Here is an 11,613-nt window from a genome sequence, read left to right on the forward strand (position 1 = left end):
AAGTATTAAAGTGGTTATGTTATAAATCATGCCAGAGAAATTGCTTTTCTCCATACAAGCCAAACACCACAAGAAAAATAAGAATAAAATTCTTTATTATTGAGTGTTTGGACTACACCATGCCAACTGAATTTGTCATGTTCTTGACAAATCGAAATCAGAAAAACTTGATTTAAAAATGCCTAGTGCCTGACTATATAAATGTTTATGTCTGCAAGGAAATCATGCAGATGTTGTTAATTTCACCTTCCATGGAGATGAAGTTTAATAGGAAGACATAAGAGTAAATTAGAATGTTTTAAATACATAATTTGAGTTGAAGTACTTTTTTTTAGAAGAAGAAATTAAGACAAATGACATATGATTTCTTGACCACAGCCTTTAAAAAAGTATCTAGTATAAGTGATTACAACAAATCAGAGCAAAAAACCAGAATTAAAACCATTTTATGTTATTTTCCACTACTACTACTACTACTACTACTTATTATTATTATTATTATTATTATTATTATTATTATTATTATTATTATTAAAAACCATATTTGTAGTTTCACATGTAAAACACTCTTGTCATATATTCTTGACAAAAGGAAACCAAATTCCCACCACTTTAAAGCATATTTGTTGTCAGTGTGTTCTTGCAGAACCATGAAACTGAATATTAGGTCCTAAGGATACCCAGATGCAAAGCAATAAAAAATATTGAAACAGGTAACCAAGGGAAGCTTTTAAGTTTTATAAATGTAATTAGAACAAGCTGATTTTACTTGCAAAAGCACAAAGTACACTTTGTAGTAACATAAAAAAATCATTGGCAAATAAAGATGAAATGCACTGCTGTTTATCTCTGACCTCCCCTTGAAAATAAAACACTCACATGACAGCAACAGTAGAAATAGAGCAATGGCACATTTGACATGAAGTATCATCAATGGAGACTGTGTCCACCATCTAGATCTTGTTTTGTTTTGTTTTTTGTTTTTCGAGACAGGGTCTCTCTGTGTAGCCTTGGCTGTCCTAGACTCACTTTGTAGACCAGGCTGGCCTCGAACTCACAGCGATCCGCCTGCCTCTGCCTCCCAAGTGCTGGGATTAAAGGCGTGCGCCACCACCGCCCGGCCACCATCTAGATCTTGCTGAAAGAAGTAAGCCAATAAAAATTCAGAACCTGACTTGACTTATTTGAAAATGGATAATTTAAAAAATTAAGACAAAATGCCAGTGGGAGAAGTTATGAACATCAATATTGTTCTAAATTTTCTTCCTTCTGGATGACAATACAAAGACGTTAAAATAATCCTCAATAAGGTGTTTTTTTTTTTTTTAATCCCAAACTTTCAAGTCACTTTTAAAATGGGGGTTAATTTCCTTTTGTCCCAAACTTAGCAGCCCCTGTGCTTCTGCATGACAATATCATCTCAGTCCTGTGGCCCTACACCCAGTGGACTTTCCTAGTGTAGTCCTCAACCCTGCAGCAGCATATTCAAAGACCTTCAAGAGATGAAGATTCCCATCACTGCCTCAGTACCACTGAACACTGTCGCCAGAAGTTTATTCTGATACCCCACGGTTTGGAGAACGAATGTTCGGTGTCATATCGTAGACGGTGATGTTTCAGTAAGGTCTGTGTCTGTTCTGTGAATTGGGTGTGATCAACCACATAAGAAAAATATGTTTGATAATCTATGGATCAATGAATTTATGTACATTGTTGGTGAATAATGAGAAGGAAGAATGTCTCAGTTAGATCTGTCTTCTTCATAACAGTATTTCAATTTTATAAAAAGGAATCAAAAGTCAGTAAATACATGTAACTAGTTTTGCTTCTGAAACCAGTTTGAGATGCATACCATGAGAGGGAGCCTACTTCTGACACTATTAATGATATTCCATTATACTTGTAGACAAGGGCCTAACATAATTGTCATCAGGGAGGCTTCACTCAGCAACTGATGGAAACAGATGCAGAGAACTATAGCCAAACATTAGCTGGAAGGTGGGTAACCCTATAGAAGAGGCAGAGGAAAGATTGAAGGAGCCAGACAGGTCAAGACATCACGAGAAAATCTACAGAATCAACTAACCTGGGCTCACAGGAGTTCACAGATATGGAAGCAAGAGAGCATGCATGAGATGTACCTAAGCTCTCTGCACATATGTAACCATTGTGCACCTTGGTCTTCATGTGGGGCTGTCTCTGACTCTGTTGCCTGTTTTTGGATCCCTTTCTACTAACTGGGCTGAATTATCTAGCCTCAATAGAAGAAGATAAGCCTAATCTTACTGCAACTTGATATTCCCAGGCTAGTTGATATCCATGGGAGGCCTCCACTTTCTAAGAAAAAAAGGGAGGAAGGGTGGATGGGAGGAGGTATAGTGAAAGGGAGAGACTAGGAGAAGAGAAGGGAGGGGAAGCTACAATAGGGGTGTAAAATAATTAATAAATAACAATACAGTAACAATAAATAAAGAAACAAGTTTTTGTTTGTTTGTTTGTTTGTTTGCTTTTTGAGACAAGGTCTCTCTGTGTAACCATGGCTTTCCTAGAACTCACTATATAGACCAGGATGACTTCAAACTCAGAGATCCTTTTGTCCCAAGGGCTGAGATTTAAGTTGTGTGCCACTATCACCCAACTCATTTTAAGTCTTTTAACTAAGCATACAAGGGCCAGGGAGCCAACTGGAGGCCAGAGCAAGATTCTATTAACATTAACATTTACGTTTTACCTTTTCAAATGTCACAGACAAGTTTCTTTGTTTAAACACACACACACACACACACACACACACACACACACACACACACACACACACAAATGCATGCAAGAATGCACACATACACATCAATGAAAATGATCCAGAAATTTGTTAGAAGACTTAGGATAAACATTTTGAGGTGTTGGACAGGAAATCTATGCATTGAAACAAAATTTTAGACAGGATTTCCAAAGCATAGGCAACAAAAGCTAAAATAGACAAATGTAATTGCGCTATTCTAAAAATACTTTTTCCTAGAAAAGAAAACAATCAACGTCATTCCTATAGACATATATTACAGAATGGGATACTTTTCAAATACTACATTTGATACAGCCTGCTATCCAGAATATATAAGAAACTCAAGTAGAAGATACTGATAAACAAATAATTCAACAGAAAATAAAAACCCTAAAATGTTCAACAAAGTGTCCACTTTCACTAATCACCAAAGATGTGAAAGATGAATCCCCGTGGAGATACCCTCTCACTCTAGTAAGAATGACCATGATTTCTTAGTTTCTAATTTGTTAATTTCAGTCCTGAGTTTGATTATTTCCAGACGTCTACTCCTTTTGGGGTTTTTCTGCTTCTTTTTTTTTTTCTAGGGCTTCCAGTTATGTCATTAAGATGCTTATGTGCGATGTTTCCAATTTCTTTTTAAAGGCACTTAGTGCTATGAATTTTCCTCTTAGCACTGCTTTCAATGTATCCCACAAATTTGGGTATGTTGTTTCTTCATTTTCATTGAATTTCAGAAACTCCTTGATTTCTTTCTTTCTTTTATCCCTGACCCAGGTGTCATTTAGCAGAGAGTTGTTTTGTTTCCACGTACGTGTAGGCTTTTTGTTATTTCTGTTGTTGTTGAATTGCAGCCTAAGAGCATGGTGATCTGATAGGATACAAGGTATTATTTCAATCCTCTTGTATCCATTGAGGCTTGCTTTGTGACCTACAATGTGATCAATTTTGGAGAAGGTTCCAGCGCTTCAGAGAAGAAGGTATATTCTTTCTTGTTTGGGTGAAAGGTTCTATATATATCTGTTAGATCCGTTTGACCCATGGCATTGGTTAAATGATGTTATTTCTCGGCTTAGTTTCTGTTTCAATGACTTATCCTTCAGTGAGAGTGGGGTGTTGAAGTCTCCCACTATTATTGTGTGGGGATCGATATGTGGTTTAAGCTTTTTTTAGCAGATCTTTTACAAATGTGGGTGCCCTTGTATTGGGAGCATAGATGTTGAGAATTGTGATGTCATCTTGGTTGACTTTACCTTTGATGAGTATGAAGTGTCCTTCCTCATCCCTTTTGATTAATTTTGGTAAAGTCTATTTTGTTCGATATTAAAATGGCTATGCTTGCTTGCTTCTTGTGACCATTTGCTTGGAATATTTTTTCCAACCTTTTACCCTGAGGTAATGCCTATCGTTATGGGTGAGATGTGTTTCTTGAATGCAGAAGAATGTTGGATCTTGTTTATGCTCCCATTCAGTTAGTCTGTGTCTTTTTATTGGAGAATTGAGACCATTGATGTTGAGTGATATTAATGACCAGTGACTATTAAGAGTCTTAATTTTGATGTTGTTTCCAGGCGAGCATTTGTGTAGTTGTGTTTTTGCCATGGGATAGTTATCTATTTCCTGAGTAGTGTTGGTTGTAGCTTGCCTCTTTGGGATGGAGTTTTCTTTCTAGTGCCTTCGGTAAAGCTGGATTTGTGGATAGGTACTGTTTGAATTTGTTTTTGTCATGGAATATTTTGGTTTTTTCATCAGTGGTTATTGATAGTTTTGCTGGGTAAAGTAGTCTGGCCTGGCATCTGTGGTCTCTTAGGGTTTGCAGGATCTCTGTCCAGGCCCTTCTGGCTTTTATGACCTCTGCTGAGAAGTCGGTGTAATTCTGATAGGTTTGCCATTAAATGTTATTTGGCCCTTTTCCCTTGCAGCTTTTAATATTTTTTCTTTGTTCTGTATGTTTTGTGTTTTGATTATTATGTGACAGGCAGTTTTTCTTTTCTGGTCAATTCTATTTGGTGTTCTGTATGCCTCTTGTATGTTTATAGGCATCTCTTTCTTTAGATTGGGGAAATTTTCTTCTATGATTTTGTTGAGAATAGTTTCTGGGCCTCAGAGGCTGATATCTTCTCTTTCTTCAATGCCTATTATCCTCAGATTTCTTCTTTTCATGGTGTCCTTAATTTCTTGGATGTTTTGTGTCAGGAGTTTTCCAGATTTGGCATTTTCTTTAATGGGTGCTTCAAGATCTGTGATTGTATCTTCTAGACCTGAGATTCGTTCTTGATCTCTTGGATTCTGTTAGAAAAGCTCAGCTCTGTGTTGCTTGCCTTCTTCTCTGAGGTCTCATGTTCTTGTTTTTCTTCTGTCTGTGTGTTTATCATTGACTCCATTTTCATTTTCAGATCTTGAACTGATTTTCTGATTTCTTTCATCTGATTGTTTGTATATTCCTGAGTTTCTTCCATTGCCTCTTTATAGATCTTCAGAGCTTGAACCGTTTTGTTTATTTCTTTCATCTGGTTGTTTCCATTTTCCTGCAATTTTTCCAGTTCCACTCTATGTGCTTCTTTTATGTCTCACACCTGATTGGCTGCGTCTTCCTGCATTTGATTACGAATTTTATTTGTTTCCTTCATTATCATCCTCATTACTCAGGTTTTGAGGTCATTTTCTTGTATTTCCGTTGTATTTGAGTTCTCTGGGTTGTTTTATTTGGGATAGCTGGAAACTGGGGACGCCATGTTGTTTTGGGATTTTTTTGTGTATGCTTTTACGCTGTCCTTTAGACACCTTGCCATCTTTGTTTTTGTTGGGTAGCTTCCAGAGTTGGATGAAGGGAGTCTGATGATACATTCACTTGTTTTCTCATGATTTCCCTAGGCTGGAAGCTCTAATGCTTCACTGGTGTGGATGGTAGGAGGTTAGCCCTATCGTTTTGGACTCTCACAGCCAGTGCTCCTCAACTCCCCTGTGCTGTGGGTCCTGCAGTCATTCTGTGTCTCTGAATGAGGTTGTGTCAGGCCAAGATATCCACAGCCTTCTGTGTTCCCTGCCAAGTCCAGCCAGGAACACTGGGCCCAAACCACAGGCCAAATTCAGCCAGATTCTTAGGGCCTGAACCATCTGCCGAGCTCAGCTAGGGATTCTGGGCCCCAATTAAACTATCTTAAATGAACACACACACACAGACACACACAAACACACACACACAGACACACACAACACACCCACACAGACACACAACACGCAGACGCACACAGAGTTTATAAAATAGTAGGCTTTCATTTGGCTTTTCAAGCACTTTTAATTATCCTTCCCCTGACATCTTCCTATGCCTATCACATCTCTCTTGCCTCTTAAGCCCTCTCCCCATTATTCTCCATTTACTTAATGTCTCCCATTCATATCACCTATTACCCTCCCTCTGTTAAAATATTTTTCTTTTTCCTGGCCAATGGACTCTTTCTAGTTTTTAGATATCTACTGAAAATTGAACACAAATTTAAAGATTATCTTTTTTTATATTGAACGTGTACAGACATCTTTTCTGTGAAAAATTGTAGTAGTGGAGACAAAGATGGTATATAATCTTTCTCAGAATATGGAGAGGTATGTATCAATAATAATTAAGCTAAACATCACAAGAAAGATCTATACAAATTGTTGAAATTTATATATTGGCACGATTTGAGAAGAAAGGCAGAAGACAGTTGCCTCGAGGCTAGAATATAGACCTAGCGTTGAGAGCTTAAAAACAACAACAACAACAACAACAACAACAACAACAACAACAACAACAAAAGTTTTGGTGTCCTGCGCTAGTAAGTGTTTGTCAACTTGATAAAACTAGAATCACTTGGGAAGAAACAATCCTAATTCAGAAATTGCCGGTATTGGAAAAGTCTATGGGAATATCTATGGACCATTTATCAATTGCTAATCGAAAGAATTGAGGCCTCGATGGGGAGTGTCATCCCTAGGAACGCAGGCCTGTGTTGTATAAGGAAAGTAGCTGATGAAGCCAGAGCAGAGTAAGCCAATAAGTAGTGTTCCTCTGTGCTCTCTGCTTCTGTCCCTGACTACAGGCTAGTGTTAGTCTTTCTTTGAATTTTTGTCCTTGCTTCCCATGATGATAGACTATAACCTTAAGCTGAAATAAACTTTTTCCTCTCCAAGTTGCTTTGGGTTAGGGTGCTTATCTTCCCGACACAATAGGAAACTAGCACATAGGGAAAGTAAGAGAAAGGTCATCTGAGGTACCTGTTGGGGTGTATATAAAAGCCACATTGTTATTCTATTCAGAATTTAGAGGTGAATTGCTTAATTAGAAAAATGTCTCTGTAAGACATTTTTGCTTTCATGACCTAAATGTTAAATTTGACAAGTGCATACAATCTTTTCTGGAAATCCAAAACTATTAGGACTAGGTCATAATTTTCATCAAGCTGAATAAATACACTCTGTTCAAGTGAAAACTTGTTATGCCTTGCCCCCTCCATTTCAATATAATCAATGCAGAGTGTTGAAAGCTAAATATCTAATCTGTGATTCCTTAGGAGTCATTTAATTTGTTTACAGGTGACAAATTCATTGATTAGAAATGATTTTCAAGCTGCTTTGGTACTTCAGTTGGCTACGTGTATTTGGATAAAGGCCATCTTGTGATTGCTATTATATGTGTTATATATTTGTATCTATCCTATTTGTCTATCTATCATCTTACTCTCATCTCTCTCATTTATCTATCTATCTATTATCTATCTATCTATCTATCATCTATCTATCATCCATCTATCATTTATCTATATATCATCTATCTGTCTGTCTATCTATCTATCTATCTATCTATCTATCTATCTATCTATCTATCTTCATCATCTATCTACATATCATCTTTCTTTGTCTGTCTTTGTCTCTCTGTATGTTTCCTCTCCTCTCTCCTCCCCTTCTCTCCTTTCCTTTTCTCTCTTCTCCCCTTTCTTTCCTTCAATTCTAATTCCTTGCTCTAGTCTTCCTTTTAAATAAAAATGAGACCGAAAATGCAATATTTATCTTTTTATGTCTGACTTTTTTACTGAGCTGGTAGCTTCTAGGTCCATCCATTTTCTTGGAAATTATGCAATTTAATTATTTATGGCTGAGTAAAACTCCATTTTCTCCCCACCCAGATCTAGCCACTGGACAGAACATTCTCCACAGTTGAGTGGAGAGTGGGATATGACTTTCTCACGTACTCTGGTGCCTCACATTTGACCATGTCCCCTGGAGGGGGAGACCTGGTGTCACTCAGAGGAAGGCCAGCAGGTTACCAAGAAGAGACTTGATACCCTATGAGAATATACAGGGGAAGGTAATCCCCCTCAGAACAGTCATAGGGGAGGGAAATAATGGGAAAATGGGAGGGAGGGAAGAATGGGAAGATATAAGGGATGGGATAACCATTGAGATGTAACAAGAATAAATTAATAAAAAAAAAAGTTAACAAGAACAACAACAAAGGGAGGAGGGAATAGGTATTGTGCCCATCGGTTGAAAGCTAACAGTAAAGCAACTCAAAGGCATCAACGGATATTCCCAGCTTCATAATGTCATGTGTCATGTCAGAGCCTTTTCTTTTTTACTTCTTAAGAGTTTAAATTTATTATGGCTTCCAGCTTTGTGTTTTTATGTGATTTCTGAGTGTGTGGATGAGTGAGTCTCTGCATCTGTGTCTGATTCTTGTGCCTTTAATTGAGCTCCTTCTTTCTGTTTGTTTTGTTCTATTCTGATAGGGTAGTTTTTGTTTTAACTTATTGTATCTTATTTTATTATTATCCCTTACAAGCCTGTATGTTTTTGAATGAAAGACAGAACAACAGTGGATACAGTTGAGAGGGGAAGTGGGGGAAATCTGGAAGAAGCAAGGAGGGGGACTTTAACTAAACATATTATGTGAAAAATACATTTTTGAATAAAAGAAATAATTTTAATAAAATATATAATTCTAAAGTCAAACTTATTAAGATCTTTCTAAGTAGTTATACATGATATATATATATATATAGTAAATTTATATATAAAGCTAAGCCACATATAATAATGCATATATTTTCATGTGTCATAAATTATAAAAATATGTAACTATTAATGGTAAGTTTTATTCTATTTTATTGCTAATTTTCCATATTGTGTGCATATGTGCATATTAATATATTCTTGTTCTAGATGTATACATGCTTTCTTTTTCTTTTTGGAAACTAAAATCTGCTGTGCGAAGTTAAATAGTTTGTGCTATTTTCCCATTAGAAATTTTTTATTACAGGAAAAAAACCTCCATTGTTCTTACACAATATATTTTATTCGTATACTCATAGGTTGATGGGCATAAAGGCAGGTGTCCAATAACCATTTAATAATTTAACTGTTGTGAATAGTAAACATAGATTTATAATTAACTTTGTGGTATGTTGACTGAGAGTCTATCAGGTATTTATTCAGGAGTCGAAGAGCTAGGGCCTGTGGTAATTTTATTTTATTTTACTTTATTTTTGAGGAACTTCCATATTGGTTTCTACTGTGGCATCATCAGCTTTTCTTTCTACCAAAAGTGTATTGGGGTACCCTTTGTACTGGTATCTTCACCAGTCCTTGTTCCCTGATTTCATGATTATATGATGAAATAGAACCACAATGCTGTTGTACATTGTGCTCTTCCAATGGTTAATGATTCTGAACAATTTTTCATCTTTTATTTACCATTTATACATTGTATTTTTGTAAACTCTCTATTTTATTAGCGTAATATTCAATGAATTGTTTGTTAGATTTTGTTCTTAGTTTTTAAGGGTTTTTAAATATACATTTTAATATTAATGCTCCATCTGGTATATTAGCTAGAAAAAATTTATCCCGAATTTCAAGGCTGTCTCCAGCCAGTTGGCTTTGTTAATTTAATGTGATTCCATTATCAGTTTTTAATTTTATTTCCCATTATTGGAGTCCATTTTAGGCACTTTTTTTTCATATATCAGTTTTTCTCTAAGAGTTCCAGATATTAAATTAAGGTCTTTGGACAGTTCAAAATTTATTTTTATGCAAGATGAGAGATATAGACTCAGAGTCAGTTATCTACTTATGAATACCTAGACCTATAAGAATGATTGTATGACAGTTTATCTTTTCTAGTACATTTGCTTTTGGCATCTTTGTCAAAAATCAGGTAGCTATAGTGGTGTAGGTTTAATTTTGGAAACTTTTTTATTCTACATGTCTTTTTTGCAATTAAGGGGATTTTTTAAAATTATCTTGCTATTTGTAGTAGTATTTACAATCAGGTATAGTTAACCTTTAACGTTGCTCATCTTCCACTTGATTGCTTTAGCTATCCAGGGTCATTTCAGTGAGTTTCTTTTCTATTCGGTGAAGAATGCCACTAGAATTTAGATGAGTATGGAACTTAATCCATAGATAGAAAAACTGGTAACACTGAAATTTTCATAGAATTAGTTCTGCTGAACTGTAAATGTAGAATGGTTTTCCATCTTTTATAGTCTTTCTCAATTTCTTCAGTGTATAAAAGTTTTTATTGTAGAGGTCTGACTTTCTCTGTTCAATTAATTTCAAGGTGTTTTATTCTTTTAAATAACCATTTTTATATGGCATTTTCAAGTCACCCTCAACAGGGAGTGTGTTCATTTCTGTATTCATCCAATTTTAATGTGTGTGATGTCCGAGTGATCAGTAAATGTGTTATAAATGAGATTTATTTTACTGATTTCTTCATAACCATATTTGCTAGTTATTTATAAGAAGTGTACTTGTTTTGTGAGCTGATTTTGAATTGTGATAAGTTACTGAAAGTTATTATGAGTTCTATGAGTTTTCTTGTTGTGTTTATATTACCCTTTGCCTATAGGATGGTACTGCCTTCAATTAATTAGTCACTTATTTTTTTCCCTGTTTTTATTCTTATTGATCTACTAAGGCATAAAACAGTATAAGAATAGAGTAGGGAAAGTAGAAATTCTCATATCAATGCTGATTTTCATTAAATTACTTTTAATATATCACCGTTAACTATAATGTTGGGTATGGATTTGTTATATACACCCTTTACAATGTTAAGAGATGTTCCTACTTATTAGTCTTAGTTTCTTTAAGGTTTTCTCATGAAGAGATAGATGATGAGCTTTGTTAATGTACTTTCTACATCTATTGGTATTATCATATCATTCTTCCCTGAGTCTAATTATACATTTTATTATGTTCATTAACTGGACTACATTAGATCATCTTAGCACTCCTGAAACTAAGCCAGCTTGATCATGGTGAACAAACAACCTTGTCAAGGTGTTGTTGATTTTTGCTTGCAAGCTTTTTTTTAATTGAAGAACATTTTAATTTGTAATGGCTATTTCTTAATTCTTACAATTTCATACATGACTAAAGTGACTTTTGGCTATTTTACACCTCCCTCTCCTGAAAAAGCTCTTCTTCTCAACAAGACCTCCACCTACTTTGATGCCTTATTTTGAGTCTACTGATTTTAATTATGGTTCTCCAAATAAGCATGAGTTGTGATGGTTATTTACTAGAACATGGCCAACACTTAAGTAGCTACACTGGTCATGAAAATAGTCCCTTCCTTGACAGCTGTTATTTGACTCCAGACTTTCAGTGAGGGCGGGCATCATAAGCTTCTCTATTAAGTATGATGAAATGGTGATAGGCCCTGTCTTGTGCAGGTCTTGTGTTGGTGACCACAAATGCTGTGAATTCATGAGTACAATGTCTATGTGTTGTACAGTAGTACTATTTCTTAGCAATCTTTCTCATCTTCTGACTCTTGCTTTCTTCCT

The sequence above is a fragment of the Acomys russatus genome, chromosome 2, assembly GCF_903995435.1.
Source record: "Acomys russatus chromosome 2, mAcoRus1.1, whole genome shotgun sequence".
NCBI lineage: Eukaryota > Metazoa > Chordata > Mammalia > Rodentia > Muridae > Acomys > Acomys russatus.